Source organism: Gymnoscopelus microlampas (assembly GCF_963454915.1).
Source record: "Gymnoscopelus microlampas genome assembly, chromosome: 2".
In the NCBI taxonomy this organism is placed as follows: Eukaryota; Metazoa; Chordata; class Actinopteri; order Myctophiformes; family Myctophidae; genus Gymnoscopelus; species Gymnoscopelus microlampas.
In genome coordinates, this window is record NC_139939.1 from 53,269,815 (window position 1) to 53,284,900 (window position 15,086).

The following is a 15,086-nucleotide window of genomic DNA, read 5'->3' on the forward strand; positions in this document are numbered from 1 at the left end:
ACTATCGGGAGAAAAGGAGGCTTTGGCTAAGAAGAATGGACAAATCCAGAACCAACTGGACATCATCCAGGACGAACTGAGAACAAAAGATACTCATTTGCGCACGGAACAGGAGAAATGGGGGAAAGACAGGCAGGACTTAGCTGGAGAAAGAGAGTCGTTGGTTGAAATGAATAAGGAATTAAGTAATCAACTGGACCACACCCAGGATGAAATGAGAACCATACATACACGTTGGTGCAATAAGGAGGAGAAATGGGGCAAGGAGAGAAAGGAACTATCGGGAGAAAAGGAGGCTTTGGCTAAGAAGAATGGACAAATCCAGAACCAACTGGACATCATTCAGGACGAACTGAGAACAAAAGATACTCATTTGCGCACGGAACAGGAGAAATGGGGGAAAGACAGGCAGGACTTAGCTGGAGAAAGAGAGTCGTTGGTTGAAATGAATAAGGAATTAAGTAATCAACTGGACCACACCCAGAACGAAATGAGAACCATACATACAAGTTGGTGCGTTAATGAGGAGCAATGGGGCAAGGAGAGAAAGGAACTATCGGAAGAAAAGGAGGCTTTGGCAAAGAAGAATGGGCAACTCCAGAACCAACTGGACCTCATCCAGGAAGTAGTAAGCACCAAAGATCCTCTTTCAAGCATGGATCAAGGGATATGCACAAAGGAAGAAAAGTTTGATCTGACTGAGAAAACAGGTCAACTCCAAGATCAGCTAGACATCATCCTGAAAGATCTGAAAACCAAAGATACTGAACTGCAGGAACTAACTAGAGAAAAGGCAATTTCCTATAAGCAGAATGGGCAACTCCAGAACCAATTAGACCTAACTCAGGAAGAATTGAGAACTAAAGATACTCTTTGGTTAATGGAGCAGGCAAAATGGGGGAATGAGAGATATGAACTGGCTGGAGAAAAGGTGGCTATGGCTGGGAAGAACGGGCAACTCCAAAATCAACTGGAACTCATCCAGGAAGAATTGAGAACCAAAGATAATGTTTGGCGCATGGAGCATGATAGATTGGGGAAGGAAAGTCAGGGATTAGCTAGGGAAAAGGAGACTTTGATTGAGACAAATTGGCAACTCCAGAACCAACTGTACCTCAATCAGGAAGACCTGAAAAACAAAGACAGTCTTTTGATAATGGAGCAGGAGAAATGGAGGAAGGAGAGACAGGAATTAGTTCGTGAAAAGGAATATTTGGCTGAAACGAATAGGCAACTGGACCTCATCCAAGAAGAGCTGAACATAAAATCTACTCATTGGAGCATGGAGGTAGAGAAGTTGAAGAAGGAGATAAAGGAGGTAGCTGGGGAAAAGGACACTTTGGCCAAGAAGAATGGGACACTCCATGAACAAATGGATCTCACCAAGGAAGAGCTGGAAACCAAGAATAATCTTTGGCGCATGGAGGTAGAGAAATGGGGGAAGGAGATGAAGGAATTAGTTGATGAAAATGAGTCATTGGCTCAGAAGAACGGGCGAATAGAGAACCAACTGGACTTCATCCAAAAACAAATGGATCTCACCAAGGAAGAGCTGGAAACTAAAAATACTCATTGGAGCTTGCAGGTAGAGAAATGGGAGAAGGAGAGGAAGGAAGTAGCAGGGGAAAAGGAGACTTTGGCTGAGAAGATGGGGAACCTCCAGAAACAACTGGACCTAACGAAGGAAGACCTGATAACCAAGAGTAATCTTTCGTACATGGAGCAGGAGAAATGGAGGAAGGAGATACATGGACTAGTTGGAGAAAAGGAGGCTTTGACTGAGAAGAATTCTAATCTACAGGAACAATTGCTCCTCATAGAGGGTGTACTGGGCAAGAAAGATCCTCCTTCGCGCACAGAGCAAGAGAAATGGGCGAGTGATCTACAGAAACTATTTGGAGAAAAGGAAGATCTGGCTCAGAAATATTGGCAACTCCAAAGAAAACTCGAACGTATCCATGAAGATCTGAGGACCAAAGATTTTCTTTTGAGCACAGAACAGGAAAAATGGGGGAAGGAGAGACAGGGACTAGTAGGAGAAAAAGAGGCTTTGGCAGAGATGAATGGGAAACTCCAGGAACAGCTGGACCTCACCACGGAAGAACTGACAACCAAAAATACTATTTGGCGCATGGAGCAGGAGAAATGGGGGAAGGAGAGACAGGAGTTGGCAGGAGGAAATGAGACTTTGGCAGAGAAGAATGGGAAACTCCAGAAACAACTGGACCTCACCACGGAAGAACTCACAACCAAAAATACTATTTGTCGCATGGAGCAGGAGAAATGGGGGAAGGAGAGACAGGAGCTAACTGTAGAAATGGAGGCTTTGACTCAGAAGAATTGGAATGTACAGAATCAAGTGGACCTCATACAGGATGTGCTGGACACCAAAGATCCTCCTTCGGGCACGAAGCAAGATAAATGGGCGAGCGAGCTACATAAGCTATTTGGAGAAAAGAAGGATTTGTCAGAGAAGATTGGGCGATTCCAGAACCATCTTAAGTTCATCCAGGATGTACTAGACACCAAAGATCCTCCTTTGTGCACTGAGCAAGAGAAATGGGCAAAGAATTTACAGAAACTATTTGGAGAAAAGGAGACTCTGTCTCAGAAATATGGGCAACTCCAAAGTGAATTGGAACTCATCCATGAAAAACTGAGAACCAAAGAGAATCTTTGGTCAACAGAGCAGGGGAAATTGGGGAAGGAGATACAGGGACTAATTGTAGAAAAGGAATCTTTGGCTGAGAAACTGGACTTCACCCAGGAAGAACTGAGGACTAAAGACACTCATTGGACCTCGGAGGTGAAGAAATTGGAAAAGGAGAGACAGGAAATAGCTAGAGAAAAGGAGGCTTCGACTAAGACTAATAGCCAACTCCAGAAACAACTGGACCTCACCAAGGAAGAATTGAGAACCATAGATACCTTTTGGTGCATGGAGCAGGAGAAATGGGAGAAGGAAAAAGATCAACTAGCTGGAGAAAAGGAGTTGTTTTCTGACAGAATTGTGAATCTCAAGAATCAGTTGGAACTTATCCAGAAGGTACTAAGCACCAAAGATGCTGCTTTGGACACAGAGCAAGAGAAATGGGCAAAGGATCTACACCGACTAGCTGGAGAAAATGAGGCTTTGGCTGAGAGGAACGGACAAGTCCAGAAAAATCTCGAGCTCGCTCAGGGAAAACTGACAACCAACGAAAGACTTTGGCGCAAGGAGCAGGATAAATGGAGTAATGAGACAGAAGTGCTAGCTGGGGAGAAGGGGGTTTTGAAGCAGCAGTTGGACATTATCCTGGAAGATATGAGAACCAAAGATTCTCTTTGGTGCGAGGAGCAGGAGAAATGGGGGATTGAGAGACAGGGATTAGTTAGAGAAAAGGAGGCTTTGGCTGAGAATAATGGGAAACTCCAGAACCAAATGGACCTCACCAGGGAAGAAATTAGAGATGTAGAGAAATGGGGGCATGAGAGACAGGAAGTTGCTGGGGAAAAGGCGGCTTTGGCTGAGAATAACTCAAAACTCCAGAAACAAATTGATTTCACTGAGAAAGAATTGAAAAACAAAGAAGGTCATTTGTGTATGGAGCAGGAGAGGTGGGGTAAGAAGATACAAGAACTAGCTGAAGACAAGGAGGCTTTGAATGAGATCAATAGCCATCTCCAGAACCAATTAGACTGTATCCAGGAAGTACTAGACACCAAACATCTTTCGGAGGAAGCAAGAGAAATTGAGCAAGAGAAATGGGAGAAGGCTCTACAGGGATTAGAAGGAGAGAAGTTGGTTCTGGCTGAGAAAAATGTGCAACTCCAAAAAGAACTGGATCTAATCCGGGACGATATGAGAATTAAAGATTGTCTTTGGTGCACCGAGCAGGAGAAATGGGGGAAGGAGAGACAGAGGCTCATTGAAGAAAAGGAGGTTTTGGCAGAAAAGAATGGGAACCTCCAGAACCAACTAGACTGCACCGTTAAAGAAATGATAACAAAAGAAACTTGTTGGTGCACAGAGCAGGATGAATGGGGGAAGGAGAGACTAGAACTAGTTGGAGGAAAGGAGTCTTTGACTGAGAGGATTAGGCATCTGCAGAATGAACTGGACATCACTCAGGAAGAACTGACAACCAAATGTACTCTTTGGTGGACAGAACAGGATAAATTGTTGAAGGATCTTCAGGGACTAGCTGCAGAAAGGGAGGTTTTGGCAAATAAGAATGGACAACTTCAAAATCAACTAGACCTCTTCCAGCAAGAACTGATATCCAAAGATACTCTTTTGTGTATGGAGCAGGAGAAGTGGAGGAAGGAGAGACAGGTACTAGCTAGAAAAAATGAGGCATTGACTCAGACGAATAAGTATCTCCAAAATGAACTAAACGTCACCCAGGAAGTACTAAGCACCAAAGACACTCCTTCCAGCACGGAGCGAGAGAAATGGGCGAAGGATCGACACGAACTAGCTGGAGAACGGGTGGTTCTGGCTGAGATAAATGGGAAACTCCAAAATCAACTGGACCTCATCCAGGAAGAACTGAAAACGGAGAAGGAGGAATGGGGCAGAAAGACACAGGCACTAGCAATAGAAAGTGAGGCTTTGAATAAGAATAACTGGAAAATTCAAAACCAACTGGACCTCACAAAGGAAGACATCGGGCAACTCCAGAACCAACTGGACCTCACAAAGGAAGACATGAGAACCAAAAAATCTCTTTTGTGCAGTGAGCAAGAGAAATGGAGGAAAGAGAAACAGGAACTAGCTTTAGAAAAGGAGACCTTGACTCAGAAATATGGGCAACTCCAATGTCACCTGGAACTCGTCCAGGAAGAACTGAAGACCAAAGATACTATTTTGTGGACAGAGCAGGAGAAATGGTGGAAGGAGAGACAGGGACTAGTCGGAGAAAAGGGGGCTTTGACAAAGAAGAATGGGCAACTCCAGAACCAATTGGACCTCACCCAGGAAGACATGAGATCCAAAGAGTCTCTTTGGCACACAGAGAAGGAGAAATGGTGGAAGGAGAGACAAGAAGTAATTGGAGAAAAAGAGTCTTTGGCCGAGAACAATCTGCAACTCCAGAAGCAAGTGGAACTCACTCAGGAAGAACTGAAGACCAAATATGCTCGTTTCTGCAAGGACGTTGAGAAATTGGAAAAGGAGAGACAGGAAATAGCAAGAGAAAAGAAGGCGTTGTCTAAGAATAATAGCCAACTCCTGAAACAGCTGGATCTCCTCAAGGAAGAACTCGGAACCAGGGGGAAGCAGAAACATGAACTAGCTGTAGAAAATAAGGCTTTAGCTGAGAAGAATGTGGATCTCAAAGATCAATTGGGCCTAATTCAGGAAATGTTAGAGACTAAGGATACTGCTTTGGGCACGGCACAAGAGAAATGGGCAAAGAATCTACAGCAACTAGCTAGAGAAAAGGAGACTCTGGCTGAGAAGAATGTGAAACTCCAAAATCAACTGTACCTCATCCAAGAGGAACTGAGAACCAAAGAAACCAATTGGTGCACAGAAATGGAAAAATGGGGGGAGGAGAGACAGGAACTAGCTGGAGAAAAAGAGGCCTTGGCTGAGAAAACCAGGGAACTCCAGAACCAACTGGACGTCACCCAGGATAACTTGAGAGCCAAAGAATTTCTTTGGAGCACAGAGCAGGACAAATGGAAGAATGAGACACAGGGACTTGCTGGAGAAAATGGGGCTTTAACTGAGATGAATGAGAAACTCCAGAACCATCTGAACCTCACCAAGGAAGAACTGAGCACCAACGACACTCTTTGGAGCACGAAACAGGGAAAATGGGGAACGGAGAGACAGGGACTTCTTCGAGAAAAGGAGTCTGTAGGAAAGGCTTTGGCTGAGAAGAATGAGGAACTGAAGAAACAACTGGCCCACACCCAGGAAGAAATGAGAACCAAAGATACTCTTTGGTGCACAGAAGTAGCAAAATGGGGGGAAGAGAAACAAGGACTTGTTTTAAAAGGGGAGTGTTTGGCTGACAAGAATGGGAAACTCCAGACCCAAACGGACCTCACTCAGAAAGAGCTGAGAAACAAAGAAAGTGCTTGGCGTATGGAGCAGGAGCAATTGGGTAAGGAGAGACAGGAATTAGCTGAAAACAATGAGGCATTGAATGAGAAGAATAGACATATCCAGAGCCAATTGGACCTCATCCAGGAAGAACTAGGCATTGAAAATCTTCCTTCAGAAGATGCAATAGAAATGGAGAAAGAGAAGTGGAAGAAGCATCTGCAGGGACTAGCTGGAGAGAAGTTGGGTCTGGCTGAGAAGAATGTGCAACTCCAAAAAGAATTGGACCTAATCCAGGAAGATATTAGAACCAAAGATTGTCTTTGGTGTATGAAACAGGAGAAATGGGGGAAGGAGAGACAGGGACTTGTTGAAGAAAATGAGGCTTTGGCTGAGAAGAATGGGAAACTAGAGCTAATCGCAGAAGAATTGAGAACAAAATACTCTATTTGGTTAATAGACCAGGAGAAATGGGGGACAGAGAGACAGGGTCTAATTGGAGAAAATGAGGCTTTAGCTGAAAAGAATGAGAAACTTCAGTACCAACTAGAAATCACAGAAGAAGAACTGAGAACAAAATACAGTCTTTTAGTCTTGGAGCAGGAGAAATGGGGAAGAGAGAGACAGGGACTAGTTGGAGAGAAGGAGGCTTTATCTGATAACTATGGGAAACTTCAGAACCAACTAGACATCACAGAAGACAAACTGAAAAACAAAGATACTCTTTGGCGTATAGAGCAGGATAAATGGGGGAAGGAGAGACTGAAACTATTCGGAGAAAACAAGGCTTTGACTGAGAAGATGGGGCATCTGCAGAGCCAACTTGACCTCACCCAAGAAGAACTGAAAAACAAAGATACTCTTTGGTGTCTGGAGCAGGAGAAATGGGAGAAGGAAAAACATCAACTAGCTGGAGAAATGGAGGCTTTTGCTGAGAAGAATGTGAATCTTAAGTATCAATTGGAACTTATCCAGAAAGCACTAGGCACCAACAATGCTGCTTTGGGCGTGGAGCAAGAGAAATGGGAAAAGGATCTACAGCGACTAGCTGGAGATAATGAGGATTTGGCAGAGAAGAATGGGAAACTCCAGAACCAACTAGACATCACAGAGGAAGAACTGAAAAACAAAGATACTATTTGGAGCTTGGAGCAGGAGAAATGGGGGAAGGATAGACAGGGACTAGTTGGACAAAACAAGGCTTTGACTGAGAGGATTGGGCATCTGCAGAACGAACTGGACCGCACCCAAAAAGAAGTGAAAAACAAAGATTCTCTTTGGTGGATGGAGCAGGAGAAATGGGAGAAGGAAATACATCAACTAGCTGGAGAAAATGAGGCTTTTGCTGAGATGAATCTGAATCTCAAGAATGAATTGGAACTTATCCAGAAAGTACTAGACACCAACGATGCTGCTATGGGCACAGAGCAAGCGAAATGGGCAAAAGATCTACAACGACTAGCTAGAGAAAAGGTGGCGTTGGCTGAGAAGAATAGACATCTCCAGAACAAACTGGAGCTCACTCAGGGAGAACTGAGAACCCAAGATACTCTTTGGTGCATGGAGCGGGAAAAAATGAGTAATGAGATACAGGAACTAGTTGGAGAAAAGCAGGCTTTGGCTCAGCAGATGGACCTCAACCAGGAAGATATGAGAACCAAATATTCTCTTTGGTGCACAGAGCAGGAGAAATGGGGGGAGGAGAGACAGGTACTAGTTGGAGAAAAGGAGGCTTTGGCTAAGAAGATTTTGGCTCTCAAGAACCAACTAGATCTCATCCAGAAAGAACTGAAAACCAAAGATGCTCTTCGGTGCACAGAGGTAGAGAAATGGGGGAATGAGAGACTTGAATTAGCTCGAGCAAATCAGTCTATGGGTGAGAAAAACGAACAACTTAAAAATAAAGTGGACCTCATCCAGGAAGAACTGACAACCAAAGATACTCTTTGGTGTATAGAACGGGAGAAATATGGGAAGGAGGTAAATGGACTAAGTAGAGAAAATGAGGCTTTGACTGAGAAGAATGGGGAACTGAAGAAACAACTGGCCCACACCCAGGAAGAAATGAGAACCAAAGATACTCTTTGGTATACAGAGCTGGAGAAATGGAGGAAGGAGAGACGAGCACTAGCAAGAGAAAACGAGTCATTGACTCAGAAGAATAACTATCTCCAAAATGAACTAAACCTCACGCAGGAGGCACTAGGCACCACAGACACTCCTTCCAGCACAGAGCGAGCGAAATGGGCGAAGGATCTACACAAACTAGCTGGAGAACGGGTGATTCTGGCTGAGATGAATGGGAAACTCCAAAATCAGCTGGACCTCATCCAGGAAGAACTGAAAACGGTCAAGGAGAAATTGGGGATGGAGAGACAGGGACTAGAAAAAGAAAAGGAGGCTTTGACAAAAGGGAACAGGGAACTCCAGAAACAACAGGACCTCACCCAGGAAGACATGAGATCCAAAGAGTCTCTTTGGTGCAAGGAACAAGAGAAATGGGAGAAGGAACGACAGGAACTAGCTGGAGTAACAGATGTTCTGGCTAAGAAGAAGGAGGCTTTGGCTAACAAGAATATTAAACTCCAAAATCAACTGGACCTTATCCAGGAAGAAATGAAAACCAAGGCTACTCTTTTGCGCAAAGAGCAGGAGAAAAGGAGGATCGAGAGACAGGCACTAGCTGGAGAAAATGAGGTTCTGGCTAAGAAGAATGGGCAACTACAGAAACAACTAGATCTCATCCAGGAAAAACTAGAACTAACTGGGAAAAGGGAGGCTTTTACCGAAACGAATGGGGGAAAGACAAACCAAGTGGATCTTATCGAGGAAGAACTGCAAACTAAAGATCCTCCTTCATGGCCGGAGGTCGGGAAATGGAGGGAGGAGAGACAGATAGTAGCTAGAGAAAAGGAGGAATTGATTGAGAAGAATGCAAAACTCCAAATTCAACTGGACCTCGTCCAGGAAAAACTGAATCTGACTCAGGAAGAATTGAAAACCAAAGATGCTCTTTGGCGCACAGAGCAGGAGAAATGGCAAAAGGAGAGACAGGGGCTAGCTAGAGAAAAGCAGACTTTGACAGAAGAGAATGGGCATCTACAGACCCAATTAGACCGTATTGAGGAAGTACTAGATCCCAAAGATCCGTCGTTCACACAGCAAGATACAAGGGTGAAGGATCTACAAGCACTAGCTGGAGAAGAAGTGTCTCTAGCTAAAATGAATGGGGAACTCCAAATTCAACTGGACCTCATCCAGAAAAAACTGAATCTGACTCAGGAAGAATTGAAAACCAAAGATTCTCTTTGGCACACAGAGCAGGGGAAATGGCAGAAGGAGAGACAGGAACTAGCTAGAGAAAAGGAGGCTTTGACAGAGAAGAATCGGAATCTACATGATCAACTAGACGTTATTAAGGAAGTACTAAGCCCCAAAGATCCTCTGTCATGCACGCAGCAAGAGAAATGGGCGAAGGATCTACATGCACTAGTTGAAAAGAATGGGATACTCCGCAATCAACTGCACCTCCTCCAGGAAGAACTGAAAACTAAAGATACTATCTGCATGGAGCTGGAGAAATTGGACAAGGAGAAACAGGGACTTGCTGGGGAAAATGAGGCTTTGACTGAGAAGACTGGGCAACTCCAGAATCAACTGGATGAACTGAAAACCAAAGATACTGTTCAGTGCATCGAGCTGGAGAAATGGTTGAATGAGAGACAGCGACTAGTTGTAGAAAAGGAGCAACTCCAGAAGGAGGTTGATCTCATCCAGGAAGAACTACAAACCAAATGTTCACTTTGGTTCATGGAGGTTGAGAAATGGGGGAAGGAGAGACAGGAACTAGTTGGAGAAAAGAAGTCTTTGGCTGAGAAAAATGAGCAACTTCAAAACCTATTGGAAGAACTGAGAACCAATGATTCTCTGTGGCACGCACAGCAGGAGAAATGGGGGAAGGAGATAAATCAACAAGCCAGAGAAAAGGAGGCTTTGACTATGGAGAACGAGCATCTTCAGAACCAACTGGACCTCATCCAGGATGTAGTAGACACCAAAGATCCTTCTTTATCCATGGAGCAAGATAAATGGGCAAAGTGTGTACAGCAACTATCTGGAGAAAAAATGGCTTTGGCTGAGAAAAATGGGCAACTCCAAAGTCAACTGGACCTCATCCGTGAGGAACTTAAAACCAAAGACTCTCTTAGGCGCACAGAGCAGGCAACATGGGAGACTAGGAGCCAGGGACTAGTTGAAGAAAAGGAGGCTTTGACTGAAAAGAATGGGCAACTCCAGAACGAACTGGATTCCTCTCAGGAAGAACTGAAAACCAAAAATACTTTTTGGTGCACGGAGCAGGAGAAATGGTTGAATGAGAGACAGGAACTAGTCAGAGAAAAGGAGACTTTAGCTAAGACGAACCGGCAACTCCAGAACCAAGTCGACCTCATCCAGGAAGAACTACAAACCAAATATTCATGTTGGTCCAAGGAGGTAGAGAAATGGAGGAAGGAGAGACAGGAACTAACTGGAGAAAATAAGTCTTTGGCTGAGAAAAATGACCAACTCCAGAACCTACTGCACCTTGTCCAGGAAGAACTGAGAACCAAAGATGATCTTTGCATGGAGCAGAAGAAATGGGGGAAGGAGATAAATCAACTAGCTGGAGAAAAGGAGGCTTTAACTGTGAAGAACAAGCATCTCCAGAACCAGCTGGACCTCCTCCAAGACGTAGTAGACAACAAAGACGGTCCTTTGTCCATGGAGCAAGGTAAATGGGCAAAGGTTCTACAACAACTATCTGAAGAAAAGTTGGCTCTGGCTGAGAAAGAATGTCAGCTCCAAAATCAACTCAACCTCATCCAGGGGGAACTTAGAAACAAAGACTCTGTTAGGGACATGGAGCAGGAGAAATGGGGGAAGGAGAGACAGAGACTAGTTGGAGAACAGGAGGCTTTGACAGAAAACAATAGGCAACTGCAGAACCGACTGGATCTCACTCAGGAAGAACATAGAGACAAATATACTCTTTGGTGCATGGAGCAGGAGAAATGGGTGAAGGAGAGAAAGGAACTAGCAGGAGAAAAGGAGGAGCTGACTGAGAAGAATATCCATCTCCAGAGTCAACTGGACCACATCCAGGAAGAACTAGGCAGAACTGGAACATGTGTAAAGGATCTACAGAAATTAACTCGGAAAATGGAGACTCTGGCTGAGAAGAACGGGAAACTCCAAAATCAATTGGATCTCATCCAGCAAAGATTAAAAACTAAAGATACCTGTGAGCCGGAGACAGCTTTGGCCAAGACAAATGGGCAACTCCAGAATCAACTATACCTCATCCAGGAAGAACTGAGAAATAAGCAGGAGAAATGGGGTAAGGAGCAACAGGGACTAGCTGAAGAAAATGAGGATTTGGCTAAGAAGAATGTGCAACTCCAGTATCAACTGAAATTCATCCAGGAAGAACTGACAAAAAAAGAACTTCTGTTCATTGACTTTAGCAAAGTGATGAGCAGCCATGCAGAGGACTTGCGTATTGCAGTATTGCAGATTGAGAAATGGGGGGAGGAGAGACAGGGACTGCCTGGTGAAAAGGAGACTCTGGCTGGCAAGAATGGGCAACTCAAGAACCAAGCGGACCTCTTCCAGGAGGAACTAGGCACCAAACTAGTTGGCACCAAAGATCCTCTTTCATGCACAGAGCAAGAGCAATATGTGAAGCATCTGCAAGGTCTAGCTGGAGAAATGGCAGCTCTTTCTGAGAAGAATGGGCTACTGCTAAATCAACTGGACCACATCCAGCAAGAACTCAGAACCAAAGATAGTTTTTGGTCTACAGAGCAGGAGAAATGGGCAAAGGAGAGACAGGGGCTAGTTGCAGAAAAGGAGGCTTTTGGCAAGGAAAATGGGAAACTCCAGAATCAACTATACCTCATCCAAGAAGAACTGAAAAGCAAACATGATTATTGGCACATGCAGCAGGAGAAATTGGGGAAAGAGAGACAGGGAATATCTGGAGAAATGGATACTTTAGCTAAGAAAAACGAGCAACTCCATAGCCAGCTTGATCTCATCCAGGAAGAACTGAGAAACGAGCAGGAGAAATGGGGGAAAGAGCGGCAGGGACTAGCTGGAGAAAATGAGGTTTTGGCTGAGAGGAATGGACAAGTCCAGAACAAACTTGAGCTCGCTCAGGAAGAACTGACAACCAAAGATAGACTTTGGTGCAAGGAGCAGGATAAATGTAGGAATGAGATAAAAGAGCTAGCTGGAGAGAAGGAGGTTTTGAAGCACCAGTTGGACCTTATCCTGGAAGATATGAGAACCAAAGATTCTATTTGGTGCAAGGAGCAGGCGAAATGGGGGATGGAAAGACAGGGACTAGTTAGAGAAAATGAGGATTTGGCTGAAAAGAGAAGGGAACTCCAAAATCAACTGGACCTCATCCAGCACAAATTGATAACCAAAGATACCTTTTGGTCTACAGAGCAGGAGACATGGAGGAAGGAGAGACAGGAACTAGTTGGAGAAAAGGAGGCTTTGGCCATGAAAAACGGGCAACTCCAGTATCAACTGAAATTTATCCAGGAAGAATTGACTAAAAAAGAGCTTCTATTCGTTGACTTTAGCAAAGTGATGAGCAGCCATGCGGAGGACCTGCGTATTGCAGTATCGCAGATTGAGAAATGGGGGGAGGAGAGACCGGGACAAGCTGGTGAAAAGGAGACTCTGACTGACAAGAATGGGCAACTCGACAAGAACCAACTGGACCTCTTCCAGGAAGAACTAGGCACCAAAGGTCCTCTTTCATGCACAGAGCAAGAGAAATGTGTTAAGCATCTTCAGGGACTAGCTGGAGAAATGGCAGCTCTGTCTGAGAGGAATGGGCTACTCCTAAATCAACTGGACTTCATCCAGCAAGAACTCAGAACCAAAGATCTTTATTGGTCAACAGAGCAGGAGAAATGGATGAAGGAGAGACAGGGACTAGTTGCAGAAAAGGAGGCTTTGGCTAAGAAGAACGGACAACTCCAGAACCAATCAGGCCTCATCCAGGAAGAACTGAGAAACAACCATGTGCTTTGGTGCTTGGAGCAGGAGAAATGGGGGAAGGAGAGACAGGGACTAGTTGGAGAAAAGGAGGGTCTGGCTGATAAAAATGGGAAACTCCTTAATCAACTTGACCTCACCAACGAAGAGCTGGGTAACAAAGATTCTATTTTGTGCATGGAACAGGAGAGATGGGGGAAAGAGCGACAGGAACTAGCTGGAGAAAAGGAGGTTCTGTCCGAGAAAAATTGGCTACTCCAGAATCAACTGAATGTGATCCAGGAAGAACTGACAAAAAAAGAGCTTCTGTTCATCGACTTTAGCAGAATTATGAGCAATCATGCTGAGGACCTTCGTATTGCAGTATTGCAGGTCGAGGACCTGACCCAACTATTGTGAAGAAACTGGATTGTGAAATGTGTCTGCTTATGTGAGACATGAGAATTATATTTTATTTTGGCAATTTTTTTCCTCATTTGACAGAAGAGTATAGAGGGACAGGAAACTGGCGTTAGGGAGAAGCAAATACACCAAGACATGACAGGAGGGTTCTCAACCATTGTCGATGGCCCACAGCGGTCCACCTAGAATCAATAGCCCTCAAATTGTTTTTTGTAAGTCGTTGATGAAGTAGCGTTTGTAAGTAGCATTCTCTGCTTTCCACATATTTGATTGGATGTGGTGCCAGCCAAACAATTGGTTATAGGTTTCAGTTGTTTCAGCTGTTTCAGTACAGATAACCCCAACCAATATTCCATGTTGGGAATACTCTGTTGACAGACATGATTTCCCCAGCTGGGTGTTTAGTGGCTCATGGCGCGCTCCCACCGCACTTTTATTTTACCTCTGGGGCGGAATCTGCCAATGCTTTGTCAATGCAAATGCGTGGATTCATGGTCTTGAGGATTTTTTCCAAGAATCCACGCATTTGCATGACAAAGCATTGGCAGATTCCGCCCCTTAGGTAAAATAACAGTGCGGTGGGAGCGCGCCCTCAGCCAGTTTGTGCATGGACCACATCCTCCTTGTAAGTCATGAGGATTCAGGTCAGAATCTGACTCCATTAAGATCTGCATGTCTCCCTTCTTCGACCTCGGTTTCCTGTCTCTACAATGTACTGTATAATAAGATAGTTAATAGCGTGTAGCTCTCTCTTTGCTAGAGCTCTATGTTAGAAACTGCAAGTTTATTTCCCCTCATCTAAACAAGGGGACACAAAGTGATGTTTCAGTGTACCTGTGGTAGTACCTCCCACGTTATAAACAGACCGGATAAGGACTTTCTCCTTTTTGTCTCCAAGCAAATTCACCTGGGTTGAGTGTTTGTAAATGTTTGCTATGTGTCTTTTGAATAACCTTAAATGCAGTTTTCTTTCTATTGATATGGATTGTGTGGTGCTGAAAGGTCCTACCTATAACATGAAATGTAACCTTTTCTTATTTTTTGGGTTCTGTGATGTCCCCTACCATGTTTTTCTCGCACTGCATTAAAACCAGGAAATACCCCACCATGAATTTTCTTTTTAGTTTTTAATCTGTGTCTAGATTTCTAGTGACCATATTTCTAGTGACCAGTAGGTGGTAATTAGGCTGTATCAAGCAATACAAGACAGGAGTTCCCTTTCGACTGAAATCCCATACAAGATCCCCAGAATATCTCACCCGTTTCTGCTCAAGGTCGTGTTTTTTGTTAACCTGACATTAACGTAGACCAACCCAACCAACCCTTAACCACTTAATCCCCAGCATCAGTATTCTGGGGAAACCTTCGCAGAAGTTGGCAGATTGACAAGCTCACTTGTGAGCTTGTCGATCGGCTATTTTCTGCGAAGATATTTAATGTACAGCGAAAACTGAAAAGTCACTGTAGTATAGAGCCCTGGGGTACTTCGCTCACCCTAGTAAACCCTACCTGAGTTGGCTCTCTACTTGGACCGCTTTTTTCTTTCTACACCAATTCTCTTCCCCAGAAATAGCCAACATTGTGAGCTTGTAGATAT